Here is a 19,789-nt window from a genome sequence, read left to right as displayed (position 1 = left end):
TTCTTAGCAAGAGATTTAGAGTTCGAGTCCTAAATATAATGTCATCTTTGTCGGAGAGCGTTTTACCTTTACTGCGGGTATATTTAAAAAAAAAAAACATAGCATCTTCAGTAAATATCATTCATCGTTATGGAAGATTTGATTCTATTGATTAGTCATCATTAGAGAGATAGGTGTTGCTGCTATTTTCAAATGATTAATATTTAAGAATCACTGAGCTAAAATATATACCTAATAATTTACGTTAAATCAATTAAGATAAAGAATCTCATAACAAAGAGAACCGTTTAATCTTGTTATAAAGTATTAGATCAAACGTAAAAATCTAAACCGATTTCAGACTGGAGAAAATGAATAAAGAACTCTCAATTAATGGAACCAATAACAATGATTCCTTTTTTAACTATTTGATAAAAATCTGTCTTGACTTATGTTTATCCTAAAAATGATAACAATTGAATTTATACTCTGGTTTTAAGAATACGTGATTTACTTAGAACAAATAGAGAAAAAATATAAATTGATACTGAAATTAACGGCAACTATAAATAAAGCAAACCAAATAAAATGTATAGCTTTGATCCTTGAGCTAGGTTGCTCTAGAATCAAGTGAATATTTCGGCGAAAAGTATAAGCAAAGTAACAGAAATATTAAGAGCTTAAGAAAAAAGTAGTATTGCTTTATGTAATGTGAATGTGATGTGCTTTACAAATGATCAGACCCCTTTTATATAGTAGGGAAGTCCGATTCATGGTAGAATTCTAAATACTGTAAGAAATCCCATGATTCTAATTAATCAGCCTCTTCTTGATACGTACCGGGATTTTCGCCGCGATCCTCGCCCGATCGCGAATATCTCGGTGTTCTGTTATTTGACTCGGCAAGCTCCCCTTGCTCGATCTTTACCCCGCTCGATCTCGGTCTCTATTGGTCCTGAGTCAAGAGCTCGGCCATCTACTTCGTGTCTCGGTCTCGTATGGCATGGGGTCGAACCCTGGCCTGTCACCCCGCGGTCTCGATTAATCATAAAAAGAGGCAAGCCCGATTTTGAGCGTATACAGATAGTCCCCTCGTTTTTTGGAGAGTAATGACAATAAACGACTTGAGCCCTCGATCTTCACCGTGACGTAATCATCATGATGTAAGCAACAGAGGTAACCGAAACATCTCATCAGTACAATTTCCCAGGAATTTAATGCGTGCCAGTCGACGGTCAGCCACTACCTTATTGAACCGTCATCTTAAACCTATAAATGCATCCTTCTTCTTTTGCCCAAACTTTACTTTCAAATTTTCTTTGCTCTCACCCTCAGTATCCTTTTGCCTTCCTCAAAGCTTTATATTCTCAGATCTTGGGTGTTTCTTCTCCCGTTTTGTCACAAATACCAAGTGTTTCTTCCCAATTTCCATTCTTTATCATTTGTAAAAGTAAAAATAGCTAAGACTTCAAAAACCGTTCCACAAAAGTGTCACGACCCAAACCGATGGGCCGCGACGGGCATCCGGTATTTTACTCAACCGAGTACCAACGTAACATATCTTTCTTACTACCTCATCATATACACGTGACATACGGGCATAATAGACCAACGCGATCATTTATAAACTCAAAACATAGGCTGACAAGGTCGTACAATCTTTCACGTACACGACATATGTCTACAAGCCTCTAAGAGTACATAAATATCATAAAGATCGGGACAGAGTCTCGCCATACCAAACAATACACGTCTAAATCATACTAACCAAACAAGCAACTCTGAAGCAAATGGAGCGCACCAACATCTTCTGCTGAGCTGATAGCCTACTTGGAGGGCTCTCGACCTATCTATCAGGACGTGCGGGCATGAAACGCAATGTCCCCAGGCAAAAGGAACATCAGTATGAATAATGTACCGAGTATGTAAGGCACATAAATAAGTAAATAAAAGACATGGAAGAAATATAGAGTACATGACTCAACCTGTAAGTGTGGACAACTCTGTAAATCATGAAATACTTATAGTGTCATGCATATGCGTATGAATATCATGTCGTGCATAAGTACGTGGGTTCATAATATCATCAAGCCTCTGAGGGCATCCCATCATATTATCTCGGCCACTGTGGGCAAAATTATCAACGTATACCTGTTGATCAGGTGGTGGTGCGTATATAACGCCAGACCTTTCCCATATCCCATATACATATATATATATATACATATATATATACGCGTATATAACGCCATTTGGTCACGGGTCCATGTACATAAATGCAATGCATGAAAAGTATGTTAATAAAATCTTTCGGAACGTCATAAGACCATTTTGCCTTTGAGTTATATCATAAAGTAAACTCTTTTCAACTTTTGTATTTTTCTGAGACCCATGAACAAATGATAAAATATTATGACACATGGAAATTCAAGAATATAGATATCTCTAATACTTATAGGAATAGAGTCATTCATGGAATTTGTGCATTTGCATGTTTCGTTCGTATCGCATGGAACATGCCAAAAGAAAGAAGGGATAGCCTTAACATACCTTAATTGTTCATAACTATTCAACCAAGAAATATCCAACTGCTCCAAATTAGGTAGAACGTACCCACTGTTTCAAGGTTTAAACTCTTTTAAGAGTAAACCTCTACCAGCATTTTCAAGTTTCAACTTCATCCCTTCTTATAGAAAAATTAATATCAAAGAAGATTTGACTTATAAGAAACTTGTCTCCCAGGATTGAAAAGCACATAACAATTCTTGCTTAAACATTTTATACTAGACTTTATTCTAGAATGACCTTTTCTTTTCTCTTATTAAATATGTCCCTATAAGTGTAGGCAGGACTAATATGTATTTGGATGGTTTAAGAATGTTGTCCATGTGTCTTTCTTATCTAATTTCCCAAAACAAGAGTCACTAGTTCCTTTGCCACTTGTTGCCATGTGGGAGGAGTTATCCCCACCTATTAATTATCCAGAAATTCTTAATTACATGATTAGTCTCTCAGTAAACTAGTAATTAGCCAATTACCCACATAATTAAGAATTATTTTAAATTACTTAAAATATTACTCACTTTTAATACACCTTATACACCTTACTATCATGGTCATGTGGTACCTTGTATGACACTAGTCCATAAATATCGGGTATTTCAGCTCTGGCCGTATTTTACCCCAAAAGGCCAAACTTGGACAAAATTTATTTTCTTTGACTTGCTCCCCCTTTCACCTTCACGAATTTACTAATCACTTGTGAAATAGCATAATCCTTATAATCTCCAAATAATCTTTTACTTGGACTGATGTCAATTACCTTACAACAAATTCAACGTACAATACTTCAGGGTGCAACTGCCGTAACTTAATACTGCGAAGCGTAACATTATTCCCCTCTTTGGAACATTCGTCCTCGAATGTTGTCTGATGCACTTATCATTTTCATAACTTATATCTTCCGAATACTTTAGAACTTCCCTTGCCATCTAGGCGACTGTTCTGTGAATAAGTCCATAGTCCAGGGCATTCCCCCCTTAGGCCTCTTTCTCACCCCACAACTTGTAGTCGGAATCCTTCCAATCTCGTAACATTTGCTACTTTTCATTATGCAGCCTGTACGATTTTGACCTTGTAATTGTGTCCAATCTCTAAGCTTCATATGTAGAGCTTGATTAGATGTCCCTTTGGGTATCTATGAGTATACTGAAGTTCTTCGCTCGGTACTTTATTGAATTCACGAGTATTAGTATATCTCATCGCATAGGTCCGTTTAGCCATCCATATGAATTTACTGCCATAACTCTTACTTTAATTTATCGTTGTTGAGGTCTGCTACCAAATTGCAGCTTACTCTCGTTGCTTATTCCATATGTATAAATTTAAGTCTTTTAATGCTTTCTCATTACTGCTCATCTTTAGAATGACGGCCTAATCTCATCTCATACTTTGTGACTTTTGTCCATCTATTGTTGATTCACCTCAATATTGATCTACAATATACCACTGATAACTCGAAACTTCTTATGTAATACTTTGCCCCTAGAGCTTACATTACATCAAGGAATGTTCGAAATGATTCCCATAATCGTATTTCATAGTGTCTCAATATGATTCACCTTATGGGGGTATCCTAATTTCGTGCCGCCAGTGAAATCTTTTCTCCTTTTCTTCTCTTTTTTTTCTTCAAATCATTATTCAAACGAAGGCCCAAACGTCATCCTTTGTCTGTCACAATTATACCCTCATTTTATTACCAGGTCAGCATTTCATTCCTTCTAATGCTATTAATATTAGACTACTTTGAGTTCATTAAGGCTATAGTGAGCTTTGTATAACATCGAGAAACTGTCGACTCTTCTTGTTTTCATGGGTTTAATCCTAAAGACTTATCCATTCTCGTCACCTTTTCACTCGCCTTTCCTCATCCTTACTCATGTTTCCTTAACATTTTGTCGCTCTATCATACTTTAGCTTGCGACCTATACATATCTATTTATACTACTCGCAACTTTCCTTCAACTTGCTTGTACCATAGATTTTCTTATGTTATTCTAGAACGCCAAGTGAGACATCACATCGTCTCCAATGTTTCTCTACTCTCTTAACTAAATCTCTCAGTACTTAGAAACCATAGGCTGGAAGATATGCTACTGATGATGCCGCTATTATTCCTAGATACTGAATCCCCACGCTTCTAGCCTTTTATCCAAAGTATGGACTACTCAATATCTTCTACCTTTGAGTATCTCGTACATTGTTCACCTTTACCTTACTTATCTTAAAATCTCACATCGTATCTTCTATCCCTTTCATGACCTCCCTTCCACCTAGGTGTGATTTACGTCCATAACTTGGAGCTCTTTTATAATACTTGCACCTCTGGTGCATACACAATCCGGTGGGAGCTTCATATTGACTTCTTGTGAGGCTGATACTCTTCTCACAGGCACAATCATGGAGCCCTTATAAAATATGGCTAATGTACTATCTTTATTGTACCTCTAATATTAAGAGTGATTCTGCAATGTTCTCAATCATAATGTCTATATTTTTCTGGGTCTAATAATCAGACTCCTAATTTTTTTAGTTGATGTAACTCTTTAGTTTCCTCTTCCTTCTAATCAGTCTTTATGTAGGCTTAAGCTATCTTCTGATCTCCGTCTCCTGGTATTAGTCATTACCCTAGCCCTTCATGGGCGTTATGGAGTATTCATGATACAATCCTTTAACCATTCAATCCTTCCTCTATGACCTGGGCTCTATTCTTTCTTTTAATGTATACCAGAATCTTCTACGGCTGTATATGTTGCAAGTATAAAACCCCAAACTCTTAAGCACATTCACAACGTCACAAACTCGGGATCATTGATCGAATAATGCCTTTCATTCCTTCTTATCTTTCTTTAAACATATGCAATTACTTTTTCTGGTCTTTCTGCCCCCTTGTTGCATGCATACTTAACTTATCCTAGTTCCCACGCATGCTAGAATTTTTTTGTGTGCAACTCATATGGTATCGAATATTACCTTCGATTTTTTCTCCCCATTAATTGGCCATGGTAGGTGCCACTTTCTTTTGGAGTGCGTACAATTTTTTGTAGTGAAACTGTTTTCGCATGACCATTTCTACTTTGAATTTCTATGTTTAGGTTGAAGCCTTCTTTCTTATTTCCTCAGCTAGTCTTCCATTGTAGTACTTAAGGAGTACCCTATGACTCTTATAAATCTACGAGCTTATTACATCGTATACCCGATAGAGCTTTTGATGTTCTTCCCCACTTCTAACTATTCGTAGATACTTACCTCCACGCCCTTGTGCTTGTAGGGTTGCTTCTGAACTGATATTTTGACTGTCTTCCTAGTGGCATTCTCTTTTATTTCTATAATACTCATACGGTACCTTTTTAACTTCCCCAACTCTTCTCAAATATTACAATGTCATAACTACGAGGCTGAATTCCCCATGTTGGGGTTCCCTATGTTATCTTGCATTGATCTGCTGATTTGTCCTTATCCTCTTGTCTAGCCATAATAAGACTCTTCCTGAATCAACTATTAACTACTCGCTGGTCTGTTATTATATCAATACTCAGCATAATTTTTCTTGGGTTATTTCCTTTGTCTTAACTTACTTTTTGTACTGGCTCTTTATTTATCAATAACATCCCGGGCCGGAACCCTTACTTCCTCTCCTTGGCATCGTGCTTGCTTCATGTTCTGGAATCGTAGCATATACATAGGAGCTGAATAAGTGTAATCTCATTCCTTTTTCGTTTTACCGCATTCTTCATTTACCATTCCATGATTACTAGCACCACTTAATTCCGACGTCATGGCACACCACATATTCCCCCCTTTAGGGGAGTACTAACATTTAATGCTACGATGATCTACATATAAATGTTTTACCTCTTCATCTTTGGCGTCTTTTCACATCATCGATAACCCTTACTCGCCTTGCGATAATCGTTCGGTACCAAGGATACCAAATTTCATTACTCAAGAAGGACACACCTAGTTTAACCGGCACGTACAATCCCTTCAATTTAACTTTGCTCACATTGCTTGCTCTAGGGAAGTATCTTCCTGAATGACCATTTTCTGAATTTCTCGTGAAATTTCTTCTGCTTCTTCTTCTTCTTCTTCTTCTTCTTCTTTTTTGTCCATTCTACTAACGCCGAGGAAAAATTTGAAATTCTGATGATACTGGGTATTGTCCAATCACTCAGTCTTTAATTCACATTTAGTTATCTTATTCACCTGCACATACTGATTTGTATTACTTCAGGGGTCTAAGCTTTTCCTTTTGTTCACGAACTTTTTTCTCAAAATGATGATATGACTTTATGGCATATACTCTTTTGTTGTCTCAAGTCCTGTCAGTTCTCGTATTTTCCTTCACTTGACTACAAACTCTGTAAATTTTTTTTCCTGATCTACCGCTGTCATCCATGTATCACATCTTACTCATAGTGTACTTTCTTCTTATTTCATACTAACATTTTTGTCTATCACTTTCTTCTGAAAACGTATCGACAAGATATTCTTTTACTTTTAGCTCCCCTTTGCTCCATCCACTGGCTCTTCAGGTTGCTTAACATTATCTCTCCACTAGGGACGGGAGTCATACTAAGATGATATTTATCCTTTCCAGGCTTTTAGTGCCTATCTTTGTAGTACTTATATCTAGATGTACTATTTTAGAGTGCACTATCGGGGTGTTTCACAAAGAGATCTATTAGCACTTTATCCTTCGGAAATGTCAACTAACGCAAACAATCTATCCACCATTTTGGGTCACTCTTACCCTAGCCAGATCCTGATATTCATCCTTTCCTTATACTACTTAAATTCGCTTTCATAGGGCATAAATGAGATGTATGTGGCCAATTGTACATACCTTTCTTACAATTAAAGGTAAATCAAAATGCTTATTTTTTTCTTCCTAAATTGTAAACACCGATAACCTTCATTAACTGGGTACCTCGTTCCCTTCTTCACCTTGCTTCTTTTACTTGTTGAAACTTGTGTCTAACTTCCGATCCTGTTATTCCTTTTTACCGTAAGAGTGGATAAGTATTCTTTCCTTAAAGCTCCTTATCAAGAACCTTACACCTTTTAGTACACGCATAATCTGTTGAAGACCTCACATTTACTCATCATAAGCAAGATGCAAACTTGAGTTAAAATCTAGTTCCTCTAACTCAACACTTCCACAACTATATTCCTTATCGATCGTCTTTCTAAATGTAGGTATCATTGTATTACGAATAAGATAGAGTTTAGGAATTTGAATTCTTACAGCTGAGCTCTACCACAGATCTAGAGTAAGAAGAAAGAGGGACAATCCTAAATGCCCTGTAGCCTCCTGATTATAAGTGTGGTGCATGACACACCCATAAACAAGACTCTACTAGACACGGCTTGTAGACTCCTTAGGACAAAATTGCTCTTATACCACTTTTTGTCACGACCAAAACTGATGGGTTGGATGGGCATCCAGTACCTTACTAAACTGAGTACCAACATAACGTATATTTCTTATTACCTCATCATATACACATGACATATGGGCCTAATAGGCCAACATGATCATTTATAAACTCAAAACATAGGCCGACAAGGTCGTACAATCTTTGACGTACACGACATATGCCTACAAGCCTCTAAGAGTACATAAATGTCATAAAGGTTGGGACAGAGTCCCGCCATACCAAACAATACACGTCTAAATCATACTAATCAAACAAGCAACTCCGAAGCAAATAGAGCGCACCAACATCTTCCGCTGAGCTGATAGCCTACTTGGAGGGCTCTCGACCTGTTTATTGGGACGTGCGGGCATGAAACGAGCGTCTCCAGGCAAAAGGGACGCCAGAACAAATAATGTACCGAGTATGTAAGGCACATAAATAAGTGCATAAAATAAATGGAAGATATATAGAGTACATGACTCAACCTGTAAGTATGTACAACTCTGTAAATCATGAAATACTTATAGTGTCATGCATATGCGTATGAATATCATGTTGTGCATAAGTACGTGGGTTCATAATATCATCAAGCCTCTGAGGGCATCCCATCATATCATCTCGGCCACTGTGGGCAAAATTATCAATGTATACCAGCTGATCAGGTGGTGGTGCGTATATAACGCCATAACCTTTCCCATATATATATATATATATATATATATATATATATATATATATATATATATATATATATATATATATATATATATATACACACACACAATGCCATCTGGTCACAGGTCCATGTACATGAATGCAATGCATGAAAGGTACGTTAATAAAATCTTTCAGAACGTCATAAGACCATTTTGCCTTTGAGTTATATCATAAAGTAAACTCTTTTTAACTTTTATATTTTTCTGAGACCCATGAACAAATGATAAAATATTATGACACATGAAAATTAAAGAATATAGATATCTCTAATACTTCTATGAATAGAGTCATTCATGGAATTTGTGCATTTGCATATTTCGTTCGTATCGTATGGAACATGCCAAAAGAAAGAAGGGATAACCTTAACATACCTTAATTGCTCATAACTATTCGACCAAGAAATATCCAGCTACTCCAAATTAGGTAGAACGTACCCACTGTTTAAAGGTTTAAACTCTTTTACGAGTAAACCTCTACCAGCGTTTTCAAGTTTCAACTTCATCCTTTCTTATAGAAAAATTAATATCAAAGAAGATTTGACTTATAAGAAACTTGTCTCCCAGGATTGAAAAGCACATAACAATTCTTGCTTAAAAATTTTATACTAGACTTTTTTCTAGAATGACCTTTTCTTTTCTCTTATTAAATATGTCCTTATAAGTGTAGGCAGGACTAATATGTATTTGCATGGTTTAAGAATATTGTCCATGTGTCTTTCTTATCTAATTTCCCAAAACAAGAGTCACTAGTTCCTTTGCCACTTGCTGCCACGTGGAAGGAGTTATCCCCACCTATTAATTATCCACAAATTCTTAATTACATAGTTAATCACTCATCAAATCAATAATTATCCAATTACCCACATAATTAAGAATTATCTCAAATTATTTAAAATATTACTCACTTTTAATACACCTTATACACCTTATTATCATGGTCATGTGGTACCTTATATGACATTAGTCCATAAATACCGGATATTTTAGCTCGGGCCGTATTTTACCCCAAAAGGCCAAACTTGGACAAAATTCATTTTCTTTGACTTGCTCCCCCTTTCACCTTCACGAATTTACTAATTACTTGTGAAATAGCATAATCCTTATAATCTCCAAATAATCTTTTACTTAGACTTATGTCAATTACCTTACAACAAATTCAACGTACAATACTTCAGGGTGCAACACTGTCGTAACTTAATACTGCAAATCGTAACAAAAAGGAAACGGCTTCTTCATCAAGACCCGCCGGTGACGGAGCCGTGGCAGAACCTCCCCTAGAAGACTTCGTTCCGACAAAGTGCCCCACTACTGCTGATTTTAAGGTAGAGAATACACCCTCAGTACCGGGTCGATGCGAACTAATGTCGAGTTACATATGCACAATTACCAAAGATCTCCTCAACGAAGTTAATGAGGACTGCAACTAAGTTGACAAGCACGTGCAGGTGCCCTAGCCTGAGGAGTCAATCATTACCCATGTGGAACGATTTCTAAGTCTTTACACTTATTCTTTCATATTGGGTCCTTTGGACCCTATCATCATTTCCTTCTACAAGAGGTACGATGTCACCCTTGGCCAGATCCATCCATCGTTCTGGAGGATCGTGATTCTTCTCCAATTTTTTGTAAACAAGATCGAGGGGCATCCTTTTACCCTTGATAACCTTATGCGTATCTACAATCCCCGGCTTTATCGAGGAGGATTGATCAGGCTTTACCGTCGAGCCACCAAATCCCCGTTCTCGAGCATAGACGAGATGGGCCGATTTGTCCGAATAAAGACTTCGGACCTAGTCCCTGCCAAAGATATGCCGTTTCCTCAAAAATGGAACATGAATCGTAAGTATTGCTTTGCCTTGAATATCTAACTTTTTCGTTTTTCTTCTCATCTTCTCTCCTTATCTATGTTTTTTTGTGTTGCATCTATGGCCCATGTGCTAGAGTAATCCCTGATCTCAGGCAATGGGTCGAGGGCTTAGTGCCGCAGAAGTCTTATTTCGAGCGTGCTTGGATGGAGTTATCAAAGGGTCAATGGGAGGCCCATAACCACGGTAATTTTCTTTCTTAGAACGGTTATCGTTCCAGTCTCGTATCGAGCTTACTCATCTTTTTCCTTTTGTAGGACTCGGGAAGGACGTAGCAATGAGGTCCTCGTCTGGTGATGAAGAAATCCTTCCCAACCATCTATCTCGAAGCCTGTGAAGGAGAATAAGAGAAAAAGGTCTACGACTTCCTCGAACTCTGAGGGGCAAAACCCCCAAAAGAAAGCATCTCGTAAACCCAAGGGGAACGTCATCCCCTAACTTTGGAGTCAGTCCAACTGCTAAGGGATGAGGCCGAAGAAGAAGAAGATGATGAAGACTCTGGGCTGGCGGCCCGTGTGCGAGTTGGCACCTAGATTCAAGGAACTACTGGGCTGGCGGGAGCTGAAACTGCTCTACCTTGATTTGACAAAATCCCTGAGCCAGAAGGAGCTGAAGATGCTTTACCTCGAGGTGAGAAGGATATCGAGGAGGCAGTCGATGCTACTATAGAAACCATGCTCAAGGCTTCCCAAGACGAAGGCAGTGCCCTAAAAGATTTACTTGGGGTAGTAGATATCAGAGATTCCCCCTCGTTTCCTTCATTCATTGAGTCGATGCTGCATGATGCTCAGGCGGTGGAGACTTGCCACTGGGAAGGGGTTCATGGAGCAGAAGACCTTTTTCGTGGCTATTTTGTTGGAGTGGAAGAGGTCATCGACATGGGTGACTTAGATGTACTAAGGAAGAGCTCGAGTAAGGCTTCCTCGAGCTTTAATCTGACCAATCAGTTTTCAGCCCCCAATGTCGATCCCGGGCTTAAGCTATCAATTATCATCTCGGTCCCGGAGGATACTCGAGTTCTTTCTGCCCTCGTTGGGGTGTCCAGTTATCTCTAATGCTTGGTCACCAAAGAAGACCAAGCCAAGATAGATGAGGTGGATGTTGCTTGTTTGTTCAACAAGGCCCAACACGCTATGAATCGGGTAAGTTCGAGGGCCATTCCAATATCTTTTTAAAACATTGAATTGTAGATAATTCTAACATTTTTTCCTTAATCATAGGTTTTGGTGCTGCATCACGAGGCCTTCCTTCGAATCCGAGAGGAGCGCAAGGCTGAGGTTCGGGGCCCCACTGAGACATGCAATACCTAGAAGTTTCTCAATATGAAACTTTATGCAGATTTGGTGACGGCTCGAGATGAGCATGCTGAGATGGCCGAGCAGGTATTCTAAGTGCTTCATGATAGTGAAGAGTAGTTGGATATAACAACTAACAATCCGATTTTGCAAGTTAGACAGAGGCTCGAATAGATTAAGGACCTTCAAAAGCAAATAGATGAAGTATGAACTGAGAATGAAAGGTTCAAGGGGTGTATGGACATCTTCGCTTCAAAAAAGGAGGCCGTTCAAGCAGAGCTGGAGTCGGCCGAGTCTCAGCTTCGGGATGCAAGGGAGAAAACCTCGGTACAAGCAGAGAAAATAGAATAGACCAATTTTGTCGACTTGGTCAAAGAGCTCGAAGTGGCTAAATCTGAGGCGGCAGTGGCCAATATCAAGGCCCAAGCCAATGCGACCCAATACAAGGTCGATGTCGAAAATACACAGGCACGGTCCAGGACCATGGTGGATCATGCGAAGTGGCAAACTCAAAGGCAGGCCCTCGAGGGAACCCGTGTTCAGGGTTTCGATATATACGGTGAAATCGTGATTGCTAGAATAGAAAAAATAAGGGCTCAAAAACTGGCTTTCCCTGAGGAATACTCCGAGAGTTAGAACGAATCTGGTGGAGAAGGCTCCGAGGGTGAAGAAATTTCCTCCGATAAGGACCATACTGCTTAGGCTTTGTAATTTTACTTTTATGTTGAGGCCGATTGGCCTTTGTAAAGAATTGTTGATCGGGCCATATAGCCCTAGTAAAAAGATTTTGATGAATATATGAAACTTTTTTCCTTCCATGGCTTCTGTTGTTTTTTTGTTATTTCAAGCAAGGATCACAATGCCTTAGCATAAGATCATGAAATTGTGTTCAAGGGTCCAAGGTTTGGGATGGTATGGACCGATAATAAGCATTGCTCTCGACCATTTCTAATCGATACACCCCGAATAATTATTCGAACTTGAGTTGATTGTAGAGAAATCTTGGATACTATAAACACAGTCTTTGATACCGATTCGTGATCGGCCTTTAATTCTAAGGTAGCACGATCCACTTTTGCCTCGTTAATAACCTTGCCGAAAACCCATTTGGGACAAAAACGGTTCAAGACAAAAATAGTGCAATGCGTGCTTTCAGACCTAATGGCTTTGTACTGCTCCTCGTTGATAACCTGCAAGTGTTAGTCAAAAAATAAAAAGAATTGAAATGGGGTTGTACCTTAGCAGTAATATCATTTGAGATGAGTTATGTTACAATTATTCAGTAGCTGTTCTCCATCCATCATTCCGAGCTTATAGGATCCTTTCCCTGTGATCTCGAGAATCTGGTAATTCACTTCCCAGTTCAAACCCAACTTTCCTTCATTCGGTTTTTGGGTTTTTAATGTGGCCTTCTCAGTACCAAGTCCCCGATATTAAAATATCAAAGTTTGGTCCTTCAATTGTAATACCTTTCGATTCGTTGTTTCTGGGTAGCCAATCGAACAAAGGCAGCTTCACATCGTTCATCTAATAGCTCCAGACTCGTATTCATGGTCTCGTCATTTGATTCTTCGTCTTATATCGGAATCTGATTCTTGGCTCCCCAACTTCAACCAGTATTAAAGCTTCCGTGCCATAAACCAAAGAGAATGAGGTAGCCCAGTACTGGACTTTGAAGTTGTTGGATATGCCCAAAGAACATCGGTCAGGACTTCTCTCCATTTTCCTTTGACGTCGGTCAACCTTTTCTTCTGGTTTTGTATTATGGTTTTGTTGGTCGATTCAACTTGCTCATTCCCACTAGGGTGATAAGGTGTTGATAAAATCCTTTTGACCTTGAGGCCTTCAAGAAATTTGGTCACCTTGCTGCCGATAAACTGTCTTCCGTTGTCACATGCAATTTCGGATAGTATTCTGAATCGACATACGATGTGGTCCCAAATAAAGTCGATGACTTCTTTCTCCCTGAACTTCTGATAGGCCTGTGCTTTAACCCACTTAGATAAATAGTCAGTCATAAATAAGACAAATTGAGCCTTACCTGGTGACGATGGAAGAGGGCCGACGATGTCCATCCCCGCTTCATGAACGGCCATGGTGATAAAATCAAATGCAGCAGCTCCTCAGGTTGATGAATCATCGGAGCATGCATTTGACATTTGTCACATTTTTGCACAAACTTCTTCGCATCTTTTTCCATATCAATCTAGTAATAGCTGGCTTTGATTACCTTTCGAACTAGTGATTCAACGCCTGAGTGTTTCCCACATATGCCCTCCTGGACTTCTCTCAAAACATACTCGGTATCTCCCGGTCCCTGACATATCGCTAGCGGACCGTCAAACATCCTTCTGAGTATGGTTCCATCTGCGGACAAGCTAAATCGAGCTGCCTTTGTGTGTAGGGACCTCGACTCCTTTGGATCTAAAGGAAGTTTCCCGTTCTTCAAATACACTATGTATTTGTTTCTCTAATCCCAGGTCAAGCTTGTGAATTTTATCTCGGCATGGCCTTCTTCGACCACTGACCTCATGAGTTGTACGACATCCCCCGAATTGAGTTCGTTGTCTTCAATCGACGAGCCTAGATTTGCGAGGGCATCAACTTCGCTCTTTTTATCTCAAGGCACATGTTGCAAAGTCCATTCCTTGAACCAGTTTAGAGTTACTTGTAGCATATCCAAGTATCTCTTCATTCGTTCCTCTCGAACTTCAAAGGTTCCATTAACCTGATTCACAACGAGAAGGGAGTTGCATTTGGCTTCGATCACCTCTGCTCCCAAGACTTTGGCTAGTTCGAGACCTACAATCATGGACTCGTATTCGGCCTTGTTGTTAGTCAATTTTACAGTTCTAATAGATTGTCTAATCATGTAACCTATGGGTGGTTTCAGCATGATGCCGAGTCTAGACCTCCTTATGTTTGAAGCACCGTCTATAAAGAGGGTCCAGATCACCGAAGATGTACCCGAGTCGACTAATAATTCTCTTTCAACCTTGGGCACTAGGGCCGGCATGAAGTCAGCCACAAAGTCTGCCAAGATTTGAGACTTAATGGCTGTTCGGGGTTGATACTCGATATCGTACACACTGAGTTCTACGGCCTATTTGGCCGATCGCCCGGAAATCTCGGGTTTATGCAAAATATTTCGGAGAGGATAAGTTGTTACAACACATATGGGATGACATTGAAAGTATGGTTTTAGTTTCCTAGAGGCACTTATCAAAGCGAGTGCTAACTTTTATAGATGAGAATATCTAGTTTCGGATTCACCTAGGGTCCGACTAACATAATAGATAGGAAATTGTGTACCTTGTTCTTCTCAGACTAGGACTCCACTTCCCGCTATCTCCGATACTGCTAGATATAAGTAAAGTTGTTCGTCTGCCCTCGTCGTGTGAAGAGGTGATGGGCTCGACAAGTACCGTCTAAGCTCCTCCAAGGCCTGTTGGCATTCCGGAGTCCACGTGAAGTTATTCTTCTTTTTCAGCAATGAAAAGAGCCAATGGCTCTTATTGGAAGACCTCGAGATGAATCGCCCCAGGGCAGTTATGCTCCCTGTTAACCTCTGCATGGCCTTTATGTTTTCTATTACCGTGAATTCCTCGATAACCTTGATTTTGTCGGGGTTGATCTCGATTCCTCGATTGGATACCATGAAGCCAAGAAATTTTCCATAGCCAACCCCGAACAAGAATTTTTCTGGGTTGAGCTTCATGTTATATTTCTTTATTATACTGAAAGTTTCCTGCAAATGCTTCAAATGGTCCTCTGCTCGTAGGTACTTAACTAGCATGTCATCAATATAAACTTCCATAGATTTTCCTATTTGATCTTCGAACATTCAGTTTATTTGGCGTTGATAGGTTGCACCAACACTTTTTAGTCTGAATGGCATTACATTATATCAGTAGGTACCATATTTGGTGATGAACGAGGTCTTTTCCTGGTCTTTCAGGTTCATCTGTATTTAGTTGTACTCGGAATAGGCATCGAGAAAATCGAGCGTCTCGTGGTCGGCCGTGGAATCGATCATGCGATCAATATTAAGCAAAGGAATAGAATCTTTGGGGCATGCTTTAGTTAGGTCTTTATAATCTACACACATTCTAAGTTTGTTTCCCTTTTTAGGGACTTCTATTACGTTCTCTAACCATTCGAGATATTTTACTTCCCGGATGGACCCTATTTTGAGAAGTTTAGTTACCTCGTCTTTGATTAAAGCATGTTTGACCTCAGATTGGGGACTTCTTTTTTGCTTCACTGGACAGAACTTCGGGTCTAACCTCTGTCTATAGGTGGTAATTTCTGGTGGTATCCCTTTCATATCGAGATAGGACCAAGAAAAACAATCCATGTTAGTTTTAAGGAATTGAATAAGTTTTCTTTTGAGCTCGAGGGCTAGCCCCATGCCTAGGTATACCTTTCGTTCGGGCTAATGTTCGACTAGTATGATTTGTTCCAGCTCTTCGATTGTTGACTTGGTGGCATCGGAATCATCGGGGACTATGAAGGATCGAGGAACCCCGTAGTCATCATCCTCGTCTGTCCCTTGTTTCCCTGATTAGGTCGAGGTTGGTGTCTGTGGTTGCTATTTGACCTCATGCTTTCCCTTCGAACTTGACCCTTTCGTTGATGCGAGCGGATATCAATATCACTTCGTCGATGGAAAGCATTTCCTTGGCGGCAGGTTGCTCCCCGTAGACTATTTTTGACTCCCTCTAGAGTTGGGAACTTTAGAACCTGGTGAAGGGTCGAAGGAACTGCCCTCATGTTATTTATCCACAGTCTCCCGAATAGGGCATTATACCTCATATCGCCCTCGATCACATGGAATTTTGTTTCTTGGATCACCCTAGCCACGTTTACTGGCAAAGTTATCTCGTCATTGGTGGTTTCACATGTCATATTAAATTCATTTAGAACTCGGGTCGTGGGTACAACCTGATCCTGTAGGCCAAGCTGTTCTATGACCCTCGATCAAATTATGTTGGCCGAGCTACCTGGATCAATCAAAATACGTTTAACTTGGTCTTATTCATAACTATGGATATTACAGTGCATCATTGTGGGATTGTTTGATCCCTTCTGCATCCTCATCATTGAAATACAAGGTTCCTTCCGATACAAGGTTCCTCATCGCTTAAGAATTCCCGAAGGTTCCCCTCGTTGAACAATCGGGCTACTTCCTCCTTAGCTACCTGCAATCTTCTATTTTATGGCCATGAGTGCCATGATATTTGTATACTTGGTTGGGATTTCTCTGGGCCAGATTGGTCTACAGAGGTCAAGGCCATCTAGTATCTTTGATATGTCCGATGGCTGATATGATGGCAAATGCACTTAGATTGAAGTTATATTCCGATAATAGAAGCGCTTCTTTGGGCATGGCATCCCTATCGAAACCGCCTTTGCTCATGAGTCCCCATGAACTTTGACCTTGATCAATTCTCCTCTCATTCTATGCAAAGTTTCGCCCAGACCCGCTGCCTCTACGGTCTCCGTTATACGGTTGATATCGATCTCTATTTGACCTTGGTTCTCGGTCAATATCCCAATTGATTCTATCCACAGTCCTGTTAGGATAAACCGACCCGGAAGGAGTTCCCAATTGATCATCCTCTAGCCTGATCTTCGACTGATACTGATTATGTACATCGGCCCAAGTGACAGCTGGATACTCGATCAAATTTTGCTTTAACTACTGTGAAGCTATGGAACTCCGAAAGTTGAGGCCTAGAGTGAAAGCTTGAACATCCCAATCGTCGGTTACCGGTGGCAAATCCATTCATTAAATTTGGAATCGAGATACGAATTCCTTGAGCATCTCTTTGTCCTTCTACCTTACCTTGAAAAGGTTCGATTTTCTTGTTGCGAGCTTAATGGCTTCGGCGTGTGCCTTTTACAAAAGAATTTGCAAGCATAGCAAATGAATCAATAGAATTAGGTGGTAAATTATGATACCATATCATTGCACCCTTCGATAGAGTTTCCCCGAATTTTTCCAGCAATAAGGATTCAGTCTCGTCATCTTCCAAGTCGTTTTCTTTGATGGCGCATGTGTATGAGGTGGCTTATTCATTTGGATCAGTCGTCCCATTATACTAGGGGTCTCGTCCATACAAAACTTATTAGGGATTGGCTTCGAAGCCGCACTTGGGGGGGGAAGGTTTTTGTACAAACTTTTTATAATCTAGTTCTTTCAATATCGATGGTTCCCTCGGGATTTGGTTGACCCTCGAGTTATAAGTTTCAACCTTCTTATCATTTTCCTCGATCTTCTTTTCCCCTGTCTTGATTCTTTGTCAGTTCCTCGAGCATCTTTAAGATAGTAGGAGTGGTCTCCGGTTCCTTCTCATGTGTTTTCCTCAAAGCTGATCCGACCCAGTGTACAACTTTTTGGGATGGCTCGAGTTCGACCCTGCTTGGAGTATGGTTCTGATTTTGGAACTAAGCAATTGCTTCCTGTTGGGCTTGCAACATTTCAAAGATTACCTGCAGGCTGATCCCACCAACTTCACCGCCATATGCATTCTGAGCAGCTGATCGGGTACCCCACGAACGCTGCTTTCGGGATCGACGGCCAAATTTCTATTGATGGCTACATGCGAACTGACGTCGATTGGGTCTACAGCCGGAACTCCATCGAGGCTAGTGTTGATACCCAATTTTTTCCTATGTATTTTTACATGCAAATACTTTCAAAATAACATAGATATACATATATAAATATGTTCAAGTGTTTCAATAATTTTCCTAATTTCTAAAAGATTTTTAAACTGATTTATTGCCCATTTTAGCAGCACGAAAACCAATAATTATTCTCAAAATTATTATTTTGGTGAATAACTTACTTTATTCTCATATTTATACCAAAATATAGCTAGGGTAATTTTTATACATTTTTTTACAAATTTATTTGGTATTTTAAAAGCTAAATTGCATATAATTACAATTTTTGCCTATTTTAAGACTAATGGGATTTTTATAATTATGAAATTGGTTCCAATATTTTTAAATTAATATTTATATATTATTAACTGATCCAGTACTTTTAATTTGCTTTCAAAGTCATTTTTACTATTTTTATAAAATAGAAAGGGAAAAGCTGGCTATTTAAAATCTGACCCATTTTTATTTCAATTATAGCCAAATTTGATCCCCTTAATTGACCCAATTTCAAGTACAATTTAAATTTAACCCGCCCCTGACCCAACTAATTTAACCCGCCCGATCTTCCCTTTTGATCCAGGCCGTTGATCATTTTGATCAACGACCACGATTTTCCCTTTCCTTTTTTAATTTACAAACACTATCCTAATCCCCTCATTTCTCACCAATCACCGCCTCTGAACTCTCAAACTTTCTCAAACACTCTCGAACCTTCCTTAACCCAAGCCCCCTCTCATCGTCTTCCATCATAAACTCACCGGAATCCATGGCTTCTAAGGTCATGAGAGTCTTAAACTCACCTCCCTTTGCTCTTGTACACTTGGTACTTGAAGATTCGGGGTCTGACCTCAAAGGTTCTCACTCAAATCTTTGCCGGCTTGAGGTTTCACATCCATCTCCGGCTTTGCTCCGGCGTATGAGCTTGTCTCTGACTTCTCCGACTTGGATCGGAGATCTTTTCAAAGCCTTTCTCATTCTAGGGTTCTTCTGAAACCCCAACCCTTCGAGGTTTTCTCCGATTTTTCTTAGATCTGTTATATACCTATGCTCTACTTGAGTTTTCAAACCATTTCCCCAATTTCTTTTTTCAAAAATTATTTTTTAAGGTCTTTCTTTTCCGATCTAGGGTTTTCTAAAATGTTTAAGTGATTTCTGACTTTCCTTTTCCTTTACGTGTACTTACTCCTACTGTGTTATTGTATTCTTCCTTTTATCATGCTCTTGTATGACTATCTTACTGTGTTCTTCTATATGTGCTTTTCTGCTATAATTTTTCTGATGTT

Source organism: Nicotiana tabacum, chromosome 1 (genome assembly GCF_000715075.1).
Source record: "Nicotiana tabacum cultivar K326 chromosome 1, ASM71507v2, whole genome shotgun sequence".
Lineage (NCBI taxonomy): Eukaryota > Viridiplantae > Streptophyta > Magnoliopsida > Solanales > Solanaceae > Nicotiana > Nicotiana tabacum.
The sequence above is the reverse complement of the archived record's forward strand: the minus strand, read 5'-3'. Positions refer to the sequence as shown.